Consider the following 25699-nt stretch of genomic DNA (forward strand, 5'->3'; position numbering starts at 1 on the left):
GACCAGGGTACTGAAGTGAGGAAAGCTAACTTCTGCTCCCAGCTGCACCACTCACTCACTATGTGATGCTTGGCAAGTCTTTTAATCTTTCTATGCTTCATTTTACACATCCGTAAAATAGAGAAAAAATACATTACAGGGTTGTTGTGAGGCCTAACTCATTAATGTTTGCAAAGCACTTTGAGATCCTTGGATAGATGAAGCTATAAGTACAAAGAATCTAGTAGTAGTAGTAGTGAAGATGTACAAATCTGCATGATTTTTCATTTTCAGTAAATACATTAATTTATATGTTTGTAGAGAGATGCTAACCTTACATGCCAAAAGCTTTGTTGCCTCATTGATCTCAGAGGAGCACCAGGATATACCTGGTGGAATGGGTAGGTCACATAACAGTGTAATTGCCCCAAAGGAACTTTTCATAGGCTTGGGGGGGAAATAGTGCAGATCTTTCAGGTGGTGTCTTCACAGTAGCTTGGAGCTAGCGCATGTCTGCCTACCCAGGCTGCTGTGTAAACATGCCCTCATAGGTACTGCAGCCCCACGGTGAATCTCCTATGGAAAGCTCATACTTTCAGGAGACTGCCACTGACTGTTAGCATCCTGTAGCACAAGAGTTATGTTCTCTTGAGCAACCCATCCACGTTCACTTAACCAAAATGAAGTTAAGAACAGTTCTATAAAGGCAGAAGCTAAAAAGAGTTCACTGCAAGTTAGCTAGTGTAAGAAAGCCAAACTGAAAAAAACTAATAGACTACCCTACCAGATCCGCTATCCATTGATTGAGCTTTCAGTTTCCACTTAAATCTGGAATTTAATAAATGGTTAGTTATTTTGAAAATATCTGAAAAGGGAATTGCATCCCAGACCAGTTCTAAATTGCTGTTGATTAGAACAAAATTATGTCTGGCTAGTCTTAATTTGTGCAATATTTTGCATGAATGTAAATTCTGAAAAGAACTACTTGCTTGATATTTTCCTACAGTATTAATAATCTCATGGTATTTGGTTGTTTTGCATCAGAAAGATCAAGTGAAAATAGTCATGAAAATAGAAGGGCACGACTAACATTTTGGTAGCAGCAAGTACCGAAATGCCACCTCAGAGTCTATTGATGTAGTGGAGGAAAAATTTTCTTTCTATTATAATCACAGTAGAGCTTGGGATGCAAATAGAGAGATTATTTATTTGTTTATAAAAAGAGAGGGAGCAGTTTTCTTCCAAGTGTCTCAAAATATTTTACTTAGAACTGGGAGTTCTGGGGAAGAGAGATTTTGAGAAGAATGTAAAAGGCTTAGCCTCTAGGGAAATTCTTCTACAGTAGTTTTGGACAATAAATAATACTCCTCGGCATTAAGATAACACCTGCTGATGTTCAGAAATGGAGTGTCTGCTGTCTGGAATGCACCTCAGGGATTCTTGCAGATCATAGGTTCGCTATCTCTTATATCAAGAAGTTACTGTTTATAATATGTTATCGTAGATTCTATTACTTGGCCATAGAAACTATTAGTTGTATAAACTGTTCAAGTCCTGGGAGTGTTCATACCTCACTGATGGTTAAAATTATTCCTGTACTGTATACATTTTGTAAAGTGCTTTGGGATTCTTATGGATAACAGGCAGTATATTATAAACATAAGATCATGTTCATAAAGTGTATTGCCATTAATCCTTTCTGGCATCCACATAAAGATATGGACTTCCATTGTCTCTCAATGGGAAGCTGAAGATAATACTTCTTGCATGGAGATGGCCTTTTTTATAGAACCTTCTAAGCCACCACAACTTTTAGATCAGCACCTGACAACTAACTAGTCTCAGTTTTCCCAACTACTAGTTAATTTAACCTTGAACAGCAAGTATTTGCTCTGGACTGAAATTGGGTCACTTCTGAAAATGTTATTGGGTCATTTCAATACATAATCCAGCACAGAATCCTTTTTTCAAGAGAGAATAATGAGATGTCACATTTTTTCCTCCAAGCCAAATGAGACAATTGTCTCTGCATTGTACTGGATCAAGAAAATGTCAGGCTGATCCAGCAGTAAAAATCCATGACCCACAAATGAACCATTTAAAATAATGTTTGAATGACAAACTTAGTTCTCCCACTCCAGAAGATATGTTGTGCTGTACAAAAAATCAGATTAGGAAACTCAGAGGTATCTCTGAAGCAGCAGTGAGTAGGACCGTAAAGATCCACAGAAAGTAAATTATGTGTATTAATGAGGGAAATCAAAAAGCTTCCAGCAAAATGAGTGAGAAGAAGGCAAAGAGTTATTGAATAACTGTGGAGAAAAATGTGAGTGAGCAAGAAACCAATTTAGGTTATTTTGCAATGCAGAGGGCTCTAATGTTACTGCATGAAATAATATGAATTGGAAACACTGTTTTTATAGGTCCCCAAATTGATTACAATGGCAGTTTATTCTAGGAGATGACATCATCATATACATGATGAAGCAGATGAAATTTAAACTAAATACTGACAAATCCAAACCTGATTTCATTCCTTTCAGTAATTGAAGAATATTCAGAGAATCATTCCTCTAGATTAATGAGAACCAATATGCTTTTCAGCTACAAGCTAATGGAAATGAAAAGAAGTTTCTGTAGCACACTTAAATACATAATGCTAATTTGGAAGGTTGCTGTCTCATATTACAAAGCCTTTCAATCTAGGTAATAAAACCTTTGTGTTTTGTTTACATAAGACATTTAATGGAAACTTGGAACAAAAACAAACCTGAAAGTGGCATCTCTCTCTGTTTATAGCTTTTAAAATACCTGCTGAATAATGAAGTATGGCTTAAAATGGATCATGCCTGTCTAAAATCTAGACACTAAAAGGTGGCACTGACCCTCTGAAAGCTTTTACCTGAATTATATTCACGCCCTGGGTGGAGCGGGAGAAGAGAATATTAGGCTATAACTGCTGTAACAATAATTAGAGTGTTTGCATGTGGGTGGAGGGAGATGTGTAAGGAGAGAACATGGGTTTAAATAACAATTTAACAATTGTTGGCAAACTTCAATGACTTCCTCAAACCTAATAAAAGACACTAAGAGGGTCAACACCAAAATGTTGAACTCCAAGGTTTACCAACTGCAATTTAGAACAGAGGTTCTCAAACTTTGTAATAGTTTGGACCACATCTTACTAGAGGGAATGGGCCAGGATTCTCAGCCTGCAGAAGGGGAAATGGAATAAAGGTGGCTGTATGTCAGTTTTACATGTCCCCAGACCCCTGGTCCTGAGGCTGGTCAGGGGCCAGTTTGTGCTCCAACAATTTAGAGAAGGCTCTGAGCTGCCCCAAGTTGCACCTGGCGGCAACAGCGCTCAAAAAGCGTTTCCAGAGATCACCAGAGTGCAGCAGCACCACAGCCACAACCCTTCTCCAGCCAGAGACTAGACACACCTTCTATACAAGGGTCTGCAAGATGGGGATGGGTTGTGTAGAGCTATTACATTGCCTGTAGTCTACCAGGGTATTCCCTTCACAATAGGGAAATCCTCAGGTGGCCACTCCTGCTGGCTTTCTGACTGCTTTGTGCCACAGCCAGAGGTGGGCAAGCTAGTTGGGGAGACATGATATAGACCTTTGCACTGTGAACCACCTCCCTTCCCCTTCACAATAATTTTGCCCATTGCCTCTCCCATTTGCAATCACACAAAATCCTTGTAGCAACTTGAATAATTGCTTAAATGGAAAAGTAATAAAAGGACAGTGATGATTTTTAGCTTCTTTTAATGAAATTTAGCACCTGGAAATATGAAGAGCCAGGACACTCCAGATTACCACCAAGCGCTCCATAGTTAAAGAACATATGCATGTTCTTCATCTGAATTTAATAAATTATGAGATATTTCTCTAGAGTTTTGAATATTTGTCTGTCTTGCTACAAGGAATAATGAAGCAGTAGTTTAAAGGTGTAATCACAAAGTATTATGGCACAGGAGCAATATTCCTGGGGCCTTGTTCTCCTCGTATAACATGTAAGTAGTGGGTCTTCCAAATTCACAGCCATGAAAATCATGTCATGGACTGTGAAATCTGGTCTCCGGATGCCAGCTCTCAAGGCAGAGCAGAGAGCGGCATCTGCTGGCCGGGCACCTAGCTCTGAAAGCAGCGCTGCCACCAGCAGCAGTGCAGAAGTAAGGATGGCAATACTATGCCATGCCACCCTTACATCTGCATTGTTGCTGGCAGTGGCGCTGCCTTCAGAGCTGGGCACCTGGCTAGCAGCCATCGTTCTCTGGCCACCCAGGTCTGAAGGCAGAGCGGAGAGCAGCAGCTGCTGCTTGGGCGCCCAATCTGAAGTCAACGCTGCCACCAGCAGCAGCGTAGAAGTAAGGGTGGCAATACTGAGACCCCCCCCCCCACAATAGGCGTGTGGCCCACTTTTGGGTCAAGACCCCCGGTTTGAGAAACACTGTGGAGAAATCACACATTTTTTACGGGTTGGTCACAGCATAAATAGCAAATTTCGCAGATGTGTTACACATCCACTAAATTTGCTATTTATGCTGTGATCAACCCACAAAAAAGTGTGATTTCTCTATGATTTATGTAGACCCCTGTAAATAAGTAACACTTTTGAAGTCAATGAGAGTTATTTATAAACTGAGGCTCTGGTGTCTTTGGAATCTTTGTCACTTCAGTAGTTATCATCTTACACAGCTTATTAGTTCATAGTTATAGTTCATGTAAAATACTCTGTACGCATGCATGTGTGCGTGTGCATGGGTCTCTCTCCCCCTTCCTTGGGATTGCATAATAAAAGCAGCTCTTTGCCAGAAAAAGGGGTCTTCCCTTTGATTACTAAAACTGCCAAAATGAAAGAGCAATGATAAAAGGAAAATGATGAGGAATTCCAGAAAATACTATGCAAATCGCTGTAGATGAAATCACCCTCTGCAACCTCAATATGTTAAAATCATAATGTATCAGTCTGCTGAAAACTTAGTGCCAATTCAAACCATCCTGGTTGTTTCCATGTTAACAACAAAAACACACTTCCAAATTGTCTCTCTTTCTTATGGGCAGGCTTTCAGCGCCAGGCTTAATTAATCAGGCAATTTAGTTTTCCATTCCCTATTGGAAAAATAGAAGCCTCACAATAAACATTTTTTGGGAAATTATTGGGAAGGCTAGAAGCAAGAGATAGGATAAAATCCTTTTAGACTTCTCTGTGGTTCAAAATTAGCAAACTGAAGGAATAACATCTAATGCAATAGAACATGCTTTAACTCATTTTAAAATGTTATTTTCTAGTTAATGAACATATCTATAACATGTACCATAGCTTTAGTAACATATAAAGGCATTGTAATTTGGAAGACTTGGATTTTGGTAAACGTACTGGCAAAATACATATTTTTTTCAAAAATAAAGTATGCAACATTTACCAATATAGTGTCAGGGCATACTTTTTCTTTTCTTTTCTTTCTTTTCATATATTAACTGAAGGGGTTCAGAAAAACACACACAAATGCATTCTGTAAAGTAGACATTTTGCTGGAAGGAAGATGGATATAGTTGAATGTAGTGAAAGAGAGCTGATGTAAAACCTAAAGCACTGATGTTATACTTGTATAAACTTTAAACAAATACAAGGACGCATTAAAATAATGTAGCTTTAAGGGTCTGGGTCCTGAAACCAACAAAACCCAGAAACTTCCAAGTTTGCTCTGATTATTCATTCTTTCTCCTGTACCACTGAGAGCAAAATAATGCATACCCAAAATACTGTCAGCCGTAACTTGGTTTTTCTGCACATTGGTCATTTTATTCAGACGCTGGGCTTTTTCAAACAGAATTTGTATTAATTTCCTTTTATTTCCTTTATCTGGTCAGTAAATGGCTCTTAATGCAGGGATCAGTGACCAACTCTCTCTTGTCTGCGACCCATATACTTCCCTAATCTGTCAATACATATAAAGAGCTTAAAAAGAAACTTGTGTATTATTTACTAGCCTGGGGGCCAGATTCTGATAATGATGTTTATGGTCTCTAGAATAAATGTATATTTTTGGGTCTAAAGTATTTGCGAAGGCAGATCCTGCCATCCCTACTCATGATGAGTAGCACTTAACTCCTCCTGATTTCAATGGTACTACTCAACATGAATAAGGGTGGTAGAATATAGCCTCAAATAGTATATATCCTGTCGACCAGGATGGCTCCTTTGGATCCAGTATAATATATTGTATACATCCATATTTAAGCACATTTTTAATAAACATTTGACATAATGGTAATTAGTCCATAATATGAATTATTTTCTTCACATTTTATTGTTTGCATTTTAAGATATTTTTCACACACGCATCCCTAAAAAGGGGCCCTAAGGAGTAATGTGAAAGACCAGGGCCCAAATCTACAAAACTACACTCACACAGGAAGATCCTGAGAAGGAATAAAGATGCAGGATTCCTTTATGCTCATGGAATCCCATTGTATTGGACAGGATTCTCCATGGATAAGCCATGTGGTGGATCCCACTGCCAGACTGGGCCAAAAATTGGGCAATTACTGTGATTATGCAGACAGAATATATCCATCCAGTTTTGCACATGCAGCAGGGCACAAGTTTCTCCTAGAGTTAATGTATGCAAACAAGTCAAAAACTTGCTGAAATCCTTTCACTGAAGAAACAAACACCACTACTGTAATTAAATACAGACAATATCAGGGGTGTGCACAGGAATAAAAATTTGATGGCTTTTGGAAAGGCATATTCTGTTCCCCAGCCACACCCCTGGGCCCAAAGGCACTCGCTCTCCCTGCTGCAGCCCTGGGGGCCACAGGAACTCACTCTCCATGTCGTGGCCCCAGGACTGGAGGAGTTCTGTGCCCCTGCCGATTACTGGGGAGGCCAATGCCCCTGCTTCCCCCTCTTCCTCCGTGCACACACCTGATAGCTATAATATTACCTCAACCCTTAAGGCCTGATTCCACAGTCCTCGCATACATCTGAGGATTCGTTACTGTCAATGGAAGCTGTATCTGTGGAAAGACTGAATAACTTGGTCAGAGCTTTTAGCACATGCAAGCGGTGGTATGGCAAGAGTCAAGGTTTATTCCATTGCTTACTTTCATGACATGCCAGTCTTGTGTAGCTGTGAGAACAGCTTTGATAAGAATGGAAACCAGTTTTTTAAAGTCCTCTTCTCTCCTTCCATTATAAAGCTCACTTTAGTACCAATCAATTGCTCCTCACCTCCTTTCCCCATGAAGGCTTCAGCTGCTTCCAGACCCTGGTATAAATATAAACCTGAAGCTCAGGTTCCCTGTAGAAGTCATAGCTTATACCAGACAGAAAGCTGCAAATATTTTCCCATACAAAATTATTTAATCAGTACTTTATCACAATGAAATTATAAACCAGATGGAATACTGGCAACTAAAAGCCACCATTCTGATTGCAAACCATCTCTCAGAGAGAGAGAGAGAGAAAGAGAGAGAGAGAGAACTGTTATTGTCAAGAAAAACTCATTGTAAAATAACTGAAATCAATAAAGGCAGCACTGTGCAGACTAGCTGGAATACTATTCCAGTGTTGCTACAGGAGGTGTGCAGCAAGTCCAGGAAATTAGGGTGGCTTTTATGATGCCTATAATAAATTAACCAACTAGTTATGACCAGGTTAGGAGGGCAGTTGGGAAGGGTGGGTGTTTGTTTATTTTTAATAGTATATTTTGACTTCAAATATAGACTTACCTCTTATTTTATCCTCCCTCATATGTTGTCTTCTTAAATGATAAGTTCTTAAATGATAAGACAGGGCCTGTCCCCAACATAGCTACCGAAACACAAATAATAAAAGCTTTCCAAAGCTTTTTATGTGGCTGTTGCTACTCACAACTAATCAGGATTGTTCTGAGGGCCCCTGCAGTGGCACTGAGAGTCAGATTCTAGCCATAGGAACCAGCAAACAGTCACCAGTAGCAAAGTGAGCCTCAGTTCCAACAAACAAGAGCTACCATTTTATTTCAGGATTCGCACTAGCTACTGGATGAAGCATTCCACCAATTTTATACACTCCAGAATATTTTAGCTTAATTTTGCAGCATCTAGAGCAGCGGTTCTCCACATATTTACCATTGTGAGCCGCATTTGCAGCTCTCTGTGTTATGTGGGCCGCATCCACACAATATATATACACTACCTGTATGGCCCTGAGGAAGTCACATGGGCCACAGCTCTGTGATGACTGGGCTGCAAGCGGCCCAGGGGCTGAGAACCACTGATCTAGAGTAAGAGGAGTGATGGCTTTATGGAACATTATTGTATTAATTACATAAGAAGGGAAATAACCTAGCTTGTCCACCTTGTCTGACAGATTCTTTCACGTATATTTGAAAGGAAAAACTGTAATTTGAGAGAGAAAAAAAGCAGAAATGGAAAACTATATTAAAAATACCAATGAAATACTTCAGACTTTTAGCATGGCTGGATTATCCTGTTCTCTACCCCACAAATATACCCCAGTATATTTAGTCAAAGCTAGATATCACTTTGGCCAAGAGACAGTTCTAAATTTCAAAGCAAAGTCAAATACCAAACAATTATTCACTTGGAATCAAAGCGAGAGTGTAAGCACAGTAGAAAGTAGATTTCACTGCAGACACTAATGATCTAATCAGGATGAGCTTAATTGCATTTGGTTTTGCAACTAGAGTGGTGCACTCAAAAAGGAGAGGGTTAAGGTTCTCCCAGAGCTTCCAGCTATAACAAAACTATGTGAATAACTATTCACACAGCTCAAAGCAAACTTCACTCAGGCAGTTGGTTGTCATAATATGATCATTTGGAATTGCAAGTCCAAACAAGGTGACTATTTTTGGAGGTATATTTGATTTATTGCACCGTTGAGGATCTGGACACCTTCTGTGTCATTAGAAATGATGAGGCTATGAAGATTTGTGAAGCGATTTGTTTAAAAGCTCGGGAAACTTATGAATAAATAATCGGTGCTAACCTTTCAGTAGTCACTTTCCTCTCACAATATAAAATATATTATTTCAATACCACTAGTGTAGTTGTGGGGCTATCTCTGGGCTCCTCATCTCCTATATAGACCTGACACACAGCAGCTGCACTTTCTGGTAAGGTTTGAAGATTGCCTTTGCTAATTACTTTTATAAACCTGAGGCTGTAAATAAAATGCAAATAGCTCTTTATATTCTTTGTTAAGATGGGAGATAATTCCACTTTTCTTTTTAAAATATGGACGTTGAACTTTGCTAACTTCTTGCAAGTGAGACTAAATCATCAACCTAGTACATTATTACCACCCTGTTTTGATCTATAAATCTCAGAAGGGTTTTCACCTTTAAGTGTCAGTCATAAAAGCAGGAGGTCCAGCACCACACTGACAGACTGCAATGTATTACAATAACTTCTATCAATTTCAAGAGATTATAAGGCTGTGATCGTCTTTTCTGACCTACAGCGTAACACAGGCCATAGGACCTTCCTAGATTAATTTCTGTTTGAAGTAAAACATATCTTTTAGAAAAACATCCCATCTTGTTTTAAAGATTCCCAGTGATGAAGAATCTCCCTCAACATTTGGTAAACTGTACCAATGATTGGTTTCAGAGTAACAGCCGTGTTAGTCTGTATCCGCAAAAAGAAGAACAGGAGTACTTGTGGCACCTTAGAGACTAACAAATTTATTAGAGCATAAGCTTTCGTGGACTACAGCCCACTTCTTCGGATGCATATAGAATGGAACATATATTGAGGATATATATATACACACATACAGAGAGCATAAACAGGTGGGAGTTGTCTTACCAACTCTGAGAGGCCAATTAATTAAGAGAAAAAAAAAAAAAAACTTTTGAAGTGATAATCAAGCTAGCCGAGTACAGACAGTTTGATAATAAGTGTGAGAGTACTTACAAGGGGAGATAGTCAATGTCTGTAATGGCTCAGCCATTCCCAGTCCTTATTCAAACCGGAGTTGATTGTGTCTAGTTTGCATATCAATTCTAGCTCACCAGTCTCTCTTTGGAGTCTGTTTTTGAAGTTTTTCTGTTGTAATATAGCCACCCGCAGGTCTGTCACTGAATGACCAGACAGGTTAAAGTGTTCTCCCACTGGTTTTTGAGTATTTTGATTCCTGATGTCAGATTTGTGTCCATTAATTCTTTTGCGTAGAGACTGTCCGGTTTGGCCAATGTACATGGCAGAGGGGCATTGCTGGCACATGATATGCATCCGAAGAAGTGGGCTGTAGTCCACGAAAGCTTATGCTCTAATAAATTTGTTAGTCTCTAAGGTGCCACAAGTACTCCTGTTCTTCTTTGTACCAATGATTATTTATCCTCACTGCTAAAAATGTGAGCCTTATTTAGAGTCTGAATTTCTCTAGCATCAACTTCCAAACATTACATCTTGTTATACCTCTGTCTGCTAGACTGAAGAGCCTTTTATTATTTCTGTTCCCTACGTAGGTACTTATACCCTGTGATCAAATCACCCCGTGGACATTCTCTTTAATAAGATAAATAGACTGAGCTCCTTGTGCCTTTCACTGTAGGGCAAGGGTGGCCAACCTGTGGCTCTGGAGCCGAATACAGCTCTTCAGAGGTTAATATGTGGCTCCTTGCATAGGCACTGACTCTGAGGCTGGAGCTACAGATGCTAACTTTCCAATGTGCTGTGGGGTGTTCACTGCTCAACCCCCTGCTCTGCCCCAGGTCCTGCACCACTACACCCCTTCCCCCAAGGCCCCTGCCCCTTCCTCCGAGCCTGCCATGCGCTCGCTCCTCCCTCCTCCCCACCAGAGCCTCCTGTGCACTGCAAAACAGCTGATTGCGGCGGGCTGGAGGCATGGGGAGGGAGTGGGAGGTGCTGATTGGCGGGGCTGCTGGTGGGTGGGAGAGCTGGTGGGGGACTGCTGACATATTACTGTGGTTCTTTGGCAATGTTCATTGGCAAATTCTGGCTCCTTCTCAGGCTCAGGTTGGCCACCCTGCTGTAGGGCATGTCTTCCAATCCTTTAATCATTCTTGTAACTTTCTCCAAACCCTCTACAATTTCTCAATATCCTTCTTGAAGTGCGGACAACAGAACTGGATACAGATATATATCCAATGATCGCGTACCAGGGGTTCTCAAGCTGGGGGTCATGACCCCTCAGGGGATCGCAAGGTTATTACTTGGGGGGTCACGAGCTGTCAGCCTCCACCCCAAACCTTGCTTTGCCTCCAACATTTATAATAGTGCTAAATATAAAAAATGTGTTTTTTTTTAATTTGGGGCGGGGGGTCACACTCATAGGCTTGCTGTGTGAAAGGGGTCACCAATACAAAAATTTGAGAACCACTGCCCTTTTGGCCACTGTGTCATGTTCAACTGATTGATATCCACCACAACCCTCGTGTTTTTTTCAGAGTCACTACTACCCAGGAAAAAGCCCCCCATCCTGTCAGTTTCTTTTTTCCTAGATGCCTGATGTTACGTTCGGCCATATTAAAACTCACAGTTTGATTGTGCCCAGTTTACCAAGTGATCCAGATCACTCTGCATTACTGAGCTGTCCTCTTCATTATTTGCTCATTCTCCATTCTTTGGGTCATCTGCAAATTTTTTCAGTAATGATTTTTTATTCCAGGTGACTGATAAAAATGTTAAATTGCATAGGACTAAGAACAGATCCCTGCAGAACCCCACTAGAAATACACATGCTCAATTATGAGTTCCCATTTACAATTATGTTGTGAAACCTACCAGTTAGCCAGTTTTTAATATCCATTTAATACGTACCATGGTGATTTTGTATCATCTTAGTTTCTTAATCAAAATGTTGTATGGTATCAAGTCAAATGTCTTATAGAAGTTTAAGTATACTACATCAACACTATTACCTTTATCAAACAAAAAATCTAATTTAAAAAGATATCCAGTTAGTTTGACAAAATCTATTTTCCATAAACCACGTTGATGGGAATTAATTATATTACCCTCCTTTAATTCTTGATAAACTGAGTCTTGTATCAGCCTATCTGTTTTTTGTGCCCAGGATCGACATCAGGCTGACAGGCCTATAATTACTCCCGTCATCCTGTTTACTCTTTTTTGAATATTGGCACAACACTAGCTTTCTTCAAGTCTTAGGAACTTCCCCAGTGTTCCAAGACCTCTTAAAATCAAAATTAATAATCCAGAGAGCTATAAGGAGTTGAGCTCATTGGAACTTTATATACATACTGGTCAGACAAATTCTCTGAAACATTGTATCAATCCTAAGCACAATGTCCACTCCTCTGGCTCTCAACTTTGGGCTTCTTCCATGAGGCATATCAAAGTTATATAAAAAATTGTTGTCACCATCCTACCATGAAATAATAATAATAAAAAATGTATCCTGTAAGAGAGAGCCCGCCTCTAGACATCATTCTGTGTGTGCATGGTTTTTGTCTGTTTAGATAGGGCAGGGACAATATAAATATTCAGCTACCATGGTGATGGATAGGATATAAGAACCTGAATAGAACAAAATAGATTTGTCTGTGTTTTGTAGATGCCTGAGTACACTGTTGCTGCTTAAATAATAACAATTAATAATAATAATGAGAAGAGCAAGGACGATGATAATAATAACCAAGAAATGAAAGATATGCTTAATGTTGCCTTTAAAAATATTTGATTGGCTGATACAGTGGCGTGTCTATCAAAAATGTGAAACACACTAAATTTTTTGAAGTCCAGGGCTCAAAATAGGCAGCAGTGCTAAGGATCATCTGGCACCAGCAAGGACCCCACTTTTAGCCTCAAATTAGAAGCAAGTATAGTAACTCCTCACTTAACGTCCTCCCACTTAACGTTGTTTCAAAGTTACGTCGCTGCTCAATTAGGGAACATGCTCGTTTAAAGTTGTGCAATGCTCCCTTATAACATTGTTTGACTGCCTGCTCTGTCCACTGCTTGTAAGATTCTGTGGAAGAGCAGCAACTTTACAAGGGAGCATTGCACAAGTTCCTCTTCTTCGCCTCCTCCCCGCCCTCCCAGCACTTCCCCCACTGCCAAACAGCTGTTTGGCAGCACTTAGGACTTTCTGGGAGGGAGGGAGAGGAGCGGAGAAGTGCTGTGTCTCCACTCCTCCTCCTCACTCCCAGAAAGTCCTAAGCGCGAAGCGCTGGGAGGGAGGAGGAGGAAGGGGGAAGTGCCGCATCTCCGCTCCTACCCTTCTCTCACAAAAAGTCATAAGCGCCGCCAAACAGCTGTTTGGCGGTGCTTAGGACTTGGGGGGTGGGGAAGGAGCAGGTATGCGGCTGCTCTGGAGAGGAGGTGGAGTGGGGGTGGGAAGAGGTGGGCCTGGAGTGGAGCAGGGACAGGAAGAGGCAAGCCTGAAGCATCCCCCAGCAAAGTTGGTGCCTGTTCTTCTCTGGGGAAGCTGCCGCTGCTGCTATGAAGGTGCTTCCTAGCATCCTTGCCTGCAGCAGGCTGTGCCTGTGTGGGGTAAGCCAGGGGCACTTCCAAACCACAGTACAGTACAGTACAGTATATAATGCCTTTTGTCTGCTCCCCCAAAATTTCCTTGGAACCTAATCTCCCGCATTTATATTAAATCTTATGGGAAAATTGGATTTGTTTAACATCGTGTAACTTAAAGTTGCATTTTTCAGGAACATAACTACAACGTTAAGTGAGGAGTTACTGTACTAAAACATGCACTTTAAAAATATGTTTTCTGTTGGTTCAACTCAACAAGAAAAATCAGGTTCCAAGATTAAAACAATGAAGAAGTGTAAAGAAAATACTGTATACAGAGGAAAGAAAACAGTTAGTTTTGATGCCTGATTAGCACATCTTTGATGTATATGTGAAGGTCTTTGGCATAGACTTAAAATGTGAGTGCATTAACAGTGATCTCTGCTCCCCTCCTTACAACTGTACTGCAGCAATATATAAACTCCCTTCTTTTTTCTATTTCCATATGAAACACTAATTAATTTACATGGCTCTCTATAGCATTTCTTTATCAGACCAACAGGGATAAAGATACCCTACTGACCTTATTAGACTAATGAAGGAATGATCCCAAGAATTTCATTGCTATAAGGAATGCATGTATGCATATATATTAGTTTAGTATAATTTTAAGACTTTTTGGAACACAAGACACATCAGTGGTATGAAAGTGTCCACTACATGTCACACCCACAGTCCATTCAGATCAGCTGGGTATCAAGCGGATTATTTAGGGAAGCTGGCACCTTTCTGCAAGCCAATGGACTTTTGGACAGGCCAGTGATTGCTCTTGGTCCTAAATCCAGCAATTTTTTGGTATAAATTTATGGTCCGTTTTAGTAAGGACTGTAAACTTGCCAACATACAGATTGCAGTCAACACCTCAGCAGCATAATTATCTTCTAATGAAGATTTTACCTCAATTAAAAATGAGCCACCTAAAATTAAGTATTTGTGAATGTACAACCATCACCAATTCCCTGCTGCAAGTTTTGAAACTAAAATGTTCCAAGTTCCCCCAACTATTCATTAAGAATAAGTGTTGTGTTTCAGAATCACAGACCAGCTGCAATTAATCGCAGTTCTAGGGCCCTACTTGAGCTCCGCTATGCCACTGAAGTCCCATTTAAACCATTAATGCAAGGCTTACATGATGCTGAAAGCCTTTTGCTATCCCTTTGCAGATGGATGAATTTCACTCACAGGGAATATAAGTTTAAGGTCCTGATCCTACAGTTGGAAATGCTAATTTTGACTCCTGCCCCCCAATGGCCCTATTCCAAATCCACATGAGTCCAGGGGTCTGCACTAGCTGATCTGATTGCAGAACTGAGAGGCCTTCTTCTGGGAATTCAATCTATATTTTTGGACAAGTGTCAAGATATTAATATCAGCCCCCTCAAAGTCATAGTTTTTCACTTGTGTATCATCCGTAACTTTAATTTGACAGATATTTTGATCATATTTCACACCTTAGTCTCTTTGCCATGACTATCAACAACAAACCCTTGAAAAATGTCTACCAGATGAGTTAAGAATGACATAAAATGTTGAAAGGAAAAGTTCATTTGACCAAAGCAAGTTCGCCAGTTCTCCTCTCTCTACCCTTCCCCGCAAAAAGTTGATGTTATCGAAAGATCTGCCAGACATGAAGATGGGTCATTAATTATAAATCCATATATGACCTTGTAATGACTCCTTTTCTATATGTCTTATTGCATAACAGGTCAAACGTTATTTTTTTTAACTGACTCCAGACAGAATAATTAGCTGGGAAGTTAAAGGAACTGCTAAGAGTTTCTGAACGGAACTTTCTGCTTCAAATCAGCATTTCAAAATCATTCCCAGCTGTTAGATCTGAATTCTTAATTGTACATGAATGGTTGAGGAGAAAGTAATCAGCAGTTGCGGCTACAATTTGTCATATAGAATGAATAATCATAGATAGCTGAGTTATGGTTTTTGACCATTTTTGGAGATATGGGCACCAAATTTATTCTTTCAATACTATTATCTAGGCAAAAATATTTAATTACAGATTCCTTCACACTTTCTATAGAAGAATTTTGAGTTCAGAATGATGTTTCAATAGCTGAAGCTTTTACTCTTTCAGAATGTGAAAAATCAGGGATATGTGGTGACAATTCAAAACATTTTAAAGCTTAAAACCAGATATTGGCCCCGATACTGTGTTCTTCCCCAACCTGATATATTTGGAATCTCAACCAAATCTAACAACAATGAAGGTTTAGATTTAAAGTAACAAAAACAGGAAAAATTCAGAGTTTAGTCTGTCACTTCTTTTTCACATCACCTCATTGTGCTCCACTCCTATATTACAAAAGTCTCAGATGAATGAATTAAGATATGTTCTACATGTGCTGCAAAGTGTTGGCTGACTGGAGAGAGTTAAGAAAGAATTCAAGCCTAACTCTGAGAATGTTCCTCCATTTGAGATCTTTTAATTAGAATATCTTCCAACTTGCTTCCAAACATATCAGCTTGAATACATGTTGCAATGTTTCCAGATGTGCTGAAGTATATTGGGTCTTAGATGTTTAGTATATCCTTGATGTACATGTGAAGGACAATGGTATGGACTTAAAAGTACGAGTGCATGAACAGTGCAAAGCATGGGTCTAACATAAGTGCATATCAGAGAGACAGAAAAAGTGGATATTTAACACGGTACATTGTGTCAGTTCGTAACACGGAAGCCACTACAATATGGGTGAGATGTGGACTCTATTAAAAGACATGATGGAAAATAAGTTAAACACATATATAACTCATCTATTTGGCATTTCTTTTAAAAACATTAGAAAGCATCAGACATAACTAAGATTAAATGTCTATAAAATTTATTTTTAAATGAGACATTTTTTCGCCAGGATGTACAAGAACAAAGCAGCACTTAAAACCTCAACAAAGAGAAACTTTATTGATGCTGTCTAGAAAATTTAGACCCAAGCCTTACTTTATTTTTTTCCTCATGACTGTGGTTGGAAACTACTGCAGTTTACTTGGCATGAACTGTATCTGTTCTGGCAAAATATTCAATGAGGGCTAAAGATGCCAAGGAAGTGCAGCATTGTGAAGCTCTCAGTCCAAAGCTCTAAACATTTTAGGGATACATTGAGAATATCATATGCTTCATGCGAGGTACCCCTCCATGACTGAATAATATACTACATATTTGAGGCCCAGTGGCATAGATGGATCAGCCTTAAAAAATGGCTCCGTATAAACAGAATAATATTGACCAGTAACCACAAAATACCAAAGAAAACTAATGCCAAGATGTTACATTTTATGTGGGAGAACTTATGTCTCAAAATGCTTTTTAAATTATTTCTCTCATTAAATTATTCTAATGGTCACGAAGATATTTTTGGAAGCCATTAGAACAAGAAATATACATACACACTTATTATGTATTTATTCTAGGACATTGATTCGGTTAAACTTTAGTGATGTGTTTTAGCTGAAATGGCTACATATGGAAAGCAGATGAAGCGAGTTGAAATTATTTTGGTAAGTTAAAGGTCTAATTAAAAACATACATTCAGTAGAAAAGCAGTTAAATATATCTTCTGTTCTTCAGGGAACCTGTGGGATATTTCTCTGACCATGTATACATTTCTGAGCACTGAACTAAGATAGAAATCTGTAAGACTACTTAAATAACTATGGTATATAAACTCCTCCAAAGGCACTTTGTTTATAATAATTTATAGTTCTAACATTTTCTAGACTACACAATGCTTGTAGCTTAACATATTAGCCAAACTCTGGACTTCAGACATTTAAAACAAACACAGCACAATGATATCTTAGCATGGCAGTTACTAAAAATAAAAAAGGGCCACACAGTGAGTAGCATCTCCTCCACAACACCTTAACCACTCAGACAATACTTTAATGGAAGATGCCTTAAAACAACTCTGTTAAAAGCAGAAAGAATATGGATCATGGACGTGAAGAGGTGGGGAAAATAAATTTGCTCTTTCTAGTCAAAATTTGCACCATAGTTGTCTTTAATAATCCCTTGCAATGAGGATTCTTGAGACTCAGGAAGGAAGACTCTGGGCCCACACTATCCTGTTTCAGAAGGTATATCTTAAAGACAGACCTGTAGGGCAAAGGAAATGACCAATGAGAGAGGAAGAGGTCCCAGGATGGCAATTTGTGGTTTGAGACAGAATCCAGGCTTCTAATGATGTCTAGAGGTTTGCAACAGAGTCTTGGAGGAAGGATAGAACAAGGCTCCTTCTCTCTGAACCAGAAAGGATCCTGCAAAATGTAGTCCTAGGGGCTGCTCTGGATTTGCAGACCTTCCCAGTAGGGCATGCTGATAATAGAAGCAGAATATACGCAGTCATAATGGAGGGGACTGTGTACAGGACTGCCAAGTGTCCACCATCTCTTGTGAGAGTCATGCATTGCCAAATCTCAGCTAGATTCTCATGCACCTAACTGACCACAGGTAGGCAGTTGTTCTCTTTTGTGGTCCAAGGCTTACCGTGGAGGGAGCTGGAGTTGCTAGCAATGTCTCCCAGTCACTGGGAGAACTCTTCCTGCTTATGTTCATCTGTAACTGCCAGATTTCCAAGAAGACTTTGGAAGCCCAGCAGTGATGCCTGGGAGAAAGATGCCCTGGAAAAGGGTTGCTTTGAACTTTACTACAAGACTATCAGTTTGTTTGGACTTTGGCACCAAACCTCTGGAGACAATCAGGGTTCTTCAGAGAAAGTAACTCCTGGGGCAGGGGGGAGAGCTTCATTGTTTGTGTTTTAAATAAAGAGAACTTAGTAGCTGTGTGTAGCAGAGTGGTTACCCCACTTCTGCCCTGAGGGGCTTAAAACAGCCCTGGGGGAAGGTGGTGGCTGGGCGCTCTAAAAGCTGAGCTGATTGGGGAAGCGGCCGCAGCTGGGCCACACCCCAATCAGGCCACAGCTGGCCTGTATAAAGAGGCTGTGAGCCAGGAGCCCAGTAGTCTCTCTCTGAATGCAGAGAGAGAAGGGCCTGGCTGCAGGGAGGCTAACCAGGTATCTGGAATGGAGCAGGGCTGGGGAAAGGCCAAGGGAGCTGGGGCCTAGGAAAGCCCCAGGCTGCAGGCCTGGTAAGGCCTATTAGGTATGGGGTTGCAGGGGCAGCCCACGGGTAGGCAGAGGCAGCAGGTCCAAACCCCTTTGCCTGTGATGAGTGGCTTATACTGCAGTCTGCCCCAGTGAATGGGGGCTAGATGGAGACTGGGCAGTAGCTAAGACTGAGGTGAAGTGGGGATAGTAGGTGGAGGTTCCCCAGGAAGGGGGAGACCCAAAGCTGTGAGGGGTTATTGCCAGGGGGCAACACCCCAGACAACAGGGCACCAGCCCTGGGAGGGACACTGACCTGCAGAGGGTGCTCCAATGGCTGGAGAGCTAATTCCTGGAAATGACCAGCAGGGGGTGCCATAGTGGTGAGTCCTGTACTGTTACACTGCCTTCAATGGATGTTAGAATCATAGAAGATCAGGGTTGGAAGAGACCTCAGGAGATCATCTAGTCCAACCCCCTGCTCAAAGCAGGACCAACCCCAACTAAATCATCCCAGCCAGGGCTTTGTCAAGCTGGGCTTTAAAAACCTCTAAGGAAGGAGATTCCACCACCTCCCTAGGTAACCCATTCCAGTGCTTCACCACCCTCCTAAGTGAAATAATTTTTCCTAATATCCAAACTAGATCTCCCCCACTGCAACTTGAGACCATTGCTCCTTGTTCTGTCATTTGCCACCACTGATAACAGCCTAGTTCCACCCTCTTTGGAACCCCCCCTTCAGGTAGTTGAAGGCTGCTATCAAATCCCCCCTCACTCTTCTTTTCTGCAGACTAAATAAACCCAGTTCCCTTAGCTACTCCTCCTAAGTCATGTGCCCCACCGCCTGATCATTTTCATTGCCCTCCATTGGAATCTCTCCAATTTGCCCACATCCTTTCTGTAGTGGGGGGCCCAAAACTGGACATAGTACTCCAGATGTGGCCTCACCAGTGCCAAATAGAGGCATTTGTCACTTCCTTCGATCTGCTGGCCATGCTCCTACTAATGCAGCCCAATATGCTGGTAGCCTTCTTGGTAGCAAAGGCACACTGTTGACTCATAGCCAACTTCTCATCCAGAGAACAACTGCCTACCTGTGGTCAGTTAGGTCCTTTTCTGCACAACTGCAGCTTAGCCAGGCAGTTCCCAGCCTGTAGCAGTGCATGGGATTCTTCTGTCCTAAGTGCAGGACTCTGCACTTGTCCTTGTGGAATCTCATCAGATTTCTTTTGACCAATCCTCCAATTGTCTAGGTCACTCTGGTCCCTATCCTTGCCCTCCAGTGTATCTACCTCTCCCCACAACTTAGTGTCATCCGCGAACTTGCTGAGGGTAAAATCCATCCCATCATCCAGATCATTAATGAAGATATTGAACAAAACTGGCCCCAGGACAGATCTCTGGGGCACTCTGCTTAATGAAGATATTGAACAAAACTGGCCCCAGGACAGATCTCTGGGGCACTCTGCTTGACCAGCTGCCAACTAGACATCGAGCTGTTGATCACTACCCAATGATCTAGCCAACTTTCTATCCACCTTTAGTCCCTTCATCCAATCCATACTTTTTTAACTTGTGGCAAGAATACTGTGGGACATCGTATCAAAAGCTTTGCTAAAATCAGTGGATCACGTCCACCACTTTCCCCATATCCACACAGCCAGTTATCTCATCATAGAAGGCAACCAGGTTGTTCAGGCATGACTTGCCCTTGATGAATTCATGTTGACTGTTCCTGATCACCTTCTTCTCCCCCAAGTGTTTCAAAATGGATTCCTTGAGAACCTGCTCTATGATTTTTCCAGGGACTGAGGTGAGGCTGACCGGTCTGTAGTTCCCAGGATCCTCCTCCTTCCCTTTTTTAAAGATGGGCACTACATTTGCCTTTTTCCAATCATCTGGGACCTCCCCCAATCACCATGAGTTTTCAAAGATAATGGCCAATGGCTCTGCAATCACATCAGCCAATTCCCTCAGCACCCTTGGATACATTGCATCTGTCCCCATGGACTTGTGCATGTCCAGCTTTTCTAAATAGTTCTTAACCTGTTCTTTTACCACTGAGAGCTGCTCACCTCCTCCCCATACTGTGCTGCCCTGGTGCAGCAGTCTGGGAGCTGACCTGGTCTGTGAAGACTGAGGCAAAAAAAGCATTGAGTACTTCAGCTTTTTCCACATCATCTGTCACTAAGTTGCCTCCCCCATTCAGTAAGGGTCCCACACTTTCCCTGACCATCTTCTTGTTGCTAACATACCTGTAGAAACCCTTCTTGTTACCCTTCACATCCTTTGCTAGCTGCAACTCCAATTGTGCTTTGACCTACCTGATTACACCCCGGCATGTTCGAGCAATATTTTTATACTCCTCTCTATTCATCTGTCCAAGTTTCCACTTCTTGTAAGCTTCTTTTGTGTTTAAGATCAGCAAGGATTTCACTGTTAAGACAAGTTGGTTGCCTGCCATATTTGCTATTCTTTCTGCACATCGGGATGGTTTGTTCCTGTGCCCTCAATAAGGCTTCTTTAAAATACAGCCAGCTCTCCTGGACTTCTTTCCCCCTCAAATTAGCCTTTGAGGGGATCCTGCCCTCAGTTCCCTGAGGGAGTCAAAGTCTGCTTTTTCTGAAGTCCGGGGTCCGTATTCTGCTAGTCTCCTTTCTTCCTTTTGTCAGGATCCTGAACTCTACCATCTCATAGTCACTGCTGCCCAGGTTGCCACCCACTTCTACTTCCCCTACAAATTCTTCCCTGATTGTGAGCAGCAGGTCAAGAGAAGCACAGCCTCTAGTTGGTTCCTCCAGCACTTGCACCAGGAAGTTGTCCCCAACACTCTCCAAAAACTTCCTGGATTGTCTGTGCACTGCTGTATTGCTCTCCCTGCAGATGTCAGGGTGATTGAAGTCCCCCCATGAGAACCAGGGCCTGTGATCTGGAAAATTCTGTTAGTTGGCCTGCTACATCTCTTTATGTAGTCCAGTCTTGTTGGTGGGCTTCAGAGATGACTTACAACATACTGTTAGTAAAATTAGAATTAAGGGCCTTCATGACTTAGCTTAGCTTCTTGTTGCCTACTTGCTATTGGATTTTATCACGTTATCCTTTCCCTTTCTCCCAGCAACCTCTGTTCTGCCGATACTGTTTGTCCACTGCTTCTACAAGCCACTCCAAACCTTAATCTCTGCTTCCCCTTACCACATGGAATGCCCTTGTAATGCCGACAGACTCGTCGGCAGGCGGGATCGAACCTGGGGCCTCTGGAGCTTAGTGCATGAGCCTCTACCACATAAGCTAAAAGCCAACTGACTGTTAGCTAAGGCTGTACAGCTGACTCATTTTCTCTCTCTCTAAGTGGTCTCAGAGCCACTAGATGGGGCAGAACACCACACCCAGGAGGTGTGTGGGTTACACCCTCACCACATTTGTCCATAAGGCCACATCCGCTTTCAAGTCCATCAAGACGGACTTCTACTATGAGAACTGCCAATTGATAATGACTAGTCTGGTGGCTTTAAGAATAACGGACATTGATATTTCTTTATGTATTTATGAATTATTTTTAAGACCTACTAATTAATTGTCCACCCAACTAATCTAAACATGTTCTTATCATTGTTAGCCTCATCCTCCTCGCAATCCACTTTGATCCCTTGCTACATCCATTGCTGAGAGTCTTGTCTTAAATTAAATTGTAAACTCTGTGGGGCATCAATGATGTTTCTCTCTGTTTTTGCACAGTTCCCATCACAACAGGGCACTTGAGCCCTACTGGAATACAAATAATACATCAAAGTCCAGGACAGTAAGAGAAAAGAGCAAAGTAAACCAGGTGGGGTAAATTGTAATGGAGTTGCACTAAGGCACTGGGACACTTATGGAACCATACTGCAGAAGACTCCTCGTATTTACTGCAGAAAGAAATAGCCCATATTCCATCACAGCCTGCCAACCAGAAGCCAGAGTAATATGCTCGTGTAGTGTGTATGAACATCTCCCCCGTTTATTAGCCACTTCCAGTAAGGATAACCCTGTTTAACAACTAAAGTAGTTACTCCTTTACCATCAACAATAGATGAGAGTTTGCTTTTGATGCTGAAGGTTCCAGGTTTTAAACCCACTGAGCACCTGAGTACATATGTTTTTAGCAATGGCTCTTTATCCTAGCAAGTATGCAGAAGGGACTGTATTTTTCAATGTCTCCTACCCATCTAACCACACACTAATTGCAGTATGAACAACCGTGCTTAAGGAGCACTAGTGCCTATGCATTGCATGAACACACCGGTGAAGGGAGATAGGGACGAAGAACACATGTGCAGGACAACCCAGAATTTAGCCTTAACTGTATGACTGATTACTAGAATTTTTGAAGGATGGAGACATGCTGTTGAATTGTGTACATTTCTTAAATGTATGGAGAATAAGGACAGACATTTAGGTCACATATTTTCTAAAGAAGCAAAACATGATTAGAGCAGTTTGAAGTTTGGGAAACTTCTATTAAAAATGGCCTTCCAAATTTACTAGATGCACGGGATTGGGCAAAATTCCCTTCCTGGGGAAAGGCAGAAGAAAAAATGTATTTTCTGCAGGTGTGAAATATCTGAGGGGGACATGAATTCTGCACATGTGCAATATTACAGAATTCCCACAAGAGTGAAGGGGAATATAAAATAGGAGGGGGAATTTTCACTGTCTCTGTACACAGGTTAGTGAGACCATTACTGAAATACTGTGACCAGTTCTGGTGCCCACAGCAGCAAAAAGGAGGTTGAAAATTTGAAAGGGTTCAGAAAAGAGCTACCAGAATTATTTGAGATCTGGAAAACCTGTCCTATAGTGAGAGACTTAAGAAGCTCAATTTATATAGTTTATCCAAGAGAAGAATAAGCGGTGACTTGATCACATCTACAAGCACCTACATGGGGAAGAGATTCCTGATAATAGATGGCTCTTTAATCTATCAAAAAAAGGCATAATGAGAACCAATGTTGAAAGTTGAAACTAGACAAATTCAGACTAGCAAAGTGTTGTTTAAAAAAAATAGTGAGGGTAATTAATCATTGGGACAGCTTACTGATGTCTGTGATGGACTGTCCATCACTTGAAGTCTTTAAATGAAGACCAAATGTGTTTCTAAAAGGTATGCTCAGACTCCAGAAATTATGGAATTGATGCAGATATTGCTGGATGAGATTTCTGGCCTGAGGAGGTCAGACTAATTATAATGGTCTATTTGAGTGTTCTAATCTATGAATTTATATTTTGTAGGTGAGATTTGTACTTATGGAAGTAAGGGACTGAAGTGGTCACTTGGTAAAGATTCAGTAATTCGGTGCAGCAAAATCAGGCCACAAGGGGACAGCAATTCTCTTACCCATCTTGATCAGACAGAGATTTAAAGACTGATCAGGCAATTATTAAGTCTGATTGTCATGGCAAGAAGACAAAAAATATATATCTTTAAAAAGGAAATCACAGAATAAAATATTTGTTTGTCACTGGAAATGGAGAAAAATCAAAAATTATTTATTTTACAATAAAATGTTTAATGCCTCTTAAATGATGAATTCGTTTTTAGTTATTTAAAAGCTCGATACTCCACTGGATACACTGGACATTTTTGTATATTTTCATGGAGGAGACCATGACAAAGACCAGAACTTTGTATTAAGCTATTTTTTATCATGACCATGATTTTTGTGACAAAAAGCTAATGATTTTAGGACCAGATTTCACACTCCTCCTTCACACTGTACACTACCTTACCAGGGAAACTGTCCAAGAGAGGCCAACATGACTGTTTGTGGAGAAAGGAAGAACTCAGCATGGGCTCTAAACTTTTATCTGTTCAAATTTGCAGATTCATGGCAATTAAATTGTTGTTCTTCTCCCAGCTGGATTTATTGTGGGTTTCTACAGCAGATGGAAGGCTCCTGCTACCCCCTGTCCTCTTGGTTTGCATCAAGTTCTGTGAAGTAAGATCACTTCAAGGCTTAATCTGAGCTGGAAGTGCAAAAGTGGAGCTAAACAACTATTTCTCTTTGTACCCTTCTCACTCTGTTTTTCTTTTCATTTGCACCATGAAAATAGGCCTCTATGTAAACAGAGCTGAAGTCAGTCTACAGCTTGGCTTTATTAGGAATTGGTCAGGAGCTAACAGGTCAGCAAGGATTTGTTTTGAAAACAGAGGTTTGAAGTTATCTGTGTTTTAACAGCTTTCTGCTGAGGAATGAAGTTATCTTTTTGTTGTTTGAGTGGCTTAGTTACTTATAGGAAGAACTCTAGATCTTCCTCCAACAAAAACAAAAAACACCAACAAAACCCACCAACAACGACTGTGGAAATCTATGAATAGGTAACTAAAGTAAATACCAGTAAATAAAGCACAAGAACCATTAACCAAAGCACATTTATAATGATAAAAGGGTAAGGAGGGAAAAGGCATTTGTCCAAAGAACCAGTTTCTAATATTCCAACATCACTTGGCTTACAAAAGCAACAGACATACAGGGTAGTAATTGGCTCTGTTTCACCTGTCACCCTGTTGACTTCAGTGGGATTGAACAGGTGCAGCGGAGTGCAGGACTTGACACAGAGACAATATGAAATCATTTCTGCAGGTGATGTGCAAAAGGAGTGATATAATGGTCTTCTACTAATCTTATTTCTGCAGCAGGTTATCCTAAATAAAAAGGATGAGAGAGAGACTTCACAGCAAAAGGCCAAAATTGGCTAGTAAACTTAGAGTTTGAATAGTAAAGCACACAAACATTTGCGTCTATGATGCATATTCTGTTTAAATGGTCGGTGGATGTCAGTTTAGTGAGTTCTCCCCCACAGTATTGCACTGCAGCTGCTGTAACAGAGCATTTACTCTCCACGCAACCCAACCCTTATAATCCTGCCAACAACAGAACTATTTTAAGCCAGAAATATCTATGTCTAAAAGCAATCAATCAATAAAATACAAAATACTGATTTTTGTCTTCCCTAGCAGCCAAGGATTCTATATAAAAGACAGACAAAACCACAAAGCCTGGAGTTGACTCATCTGTTCTATGAACTGAATATTGAAATCTTCAAAATATAATGCAACAGCCTGCCTGCTGAGAAGAGGCTAAAGTGGAT

At 40.9% G+C, this 25699-nt stretch overlaps 1 protein-coding gene and 1 long non-coding RNA gene across 37 annotated transcripts in view; one reads left to right on the forward strand and one right to left on the reverse strand.

Moving 5' to 3' along the window:
- KIAA1217 (KIAA1217 ortholog) overlaps positions 1–25699 on the reverse strand; it is a 517243-nt gene that overhangs the window by 152266 nt on the left and 339278 nt on the right. The window lies entirely within an intron of this gene.
- On the forward strand, positions 18499–25661 carry LOC135981924 (uncharacterized). Its single transcript, XR_010599125.1, has 3 exons — positions 18499–18541; positions 22307–22397; positions 23840–25661. It is a non-coding gene; the product is annotated as an uncharacterized LOC135981924 (long non-coding RNA).

This window comes from Chrysemys picta, chromosome 2 (assembly GCF_011386835.1).
Source record: "Chrysemys picta bellii isolate R12L10 chromosome 2, ASM1138683v2, whole genome shotgun sequence".
NCBI classification, from domain to species: Eukaryota; Metazoa; Chordata; order Testudines; family Emydidae; genus Chrysemys; species Chrysemys picta.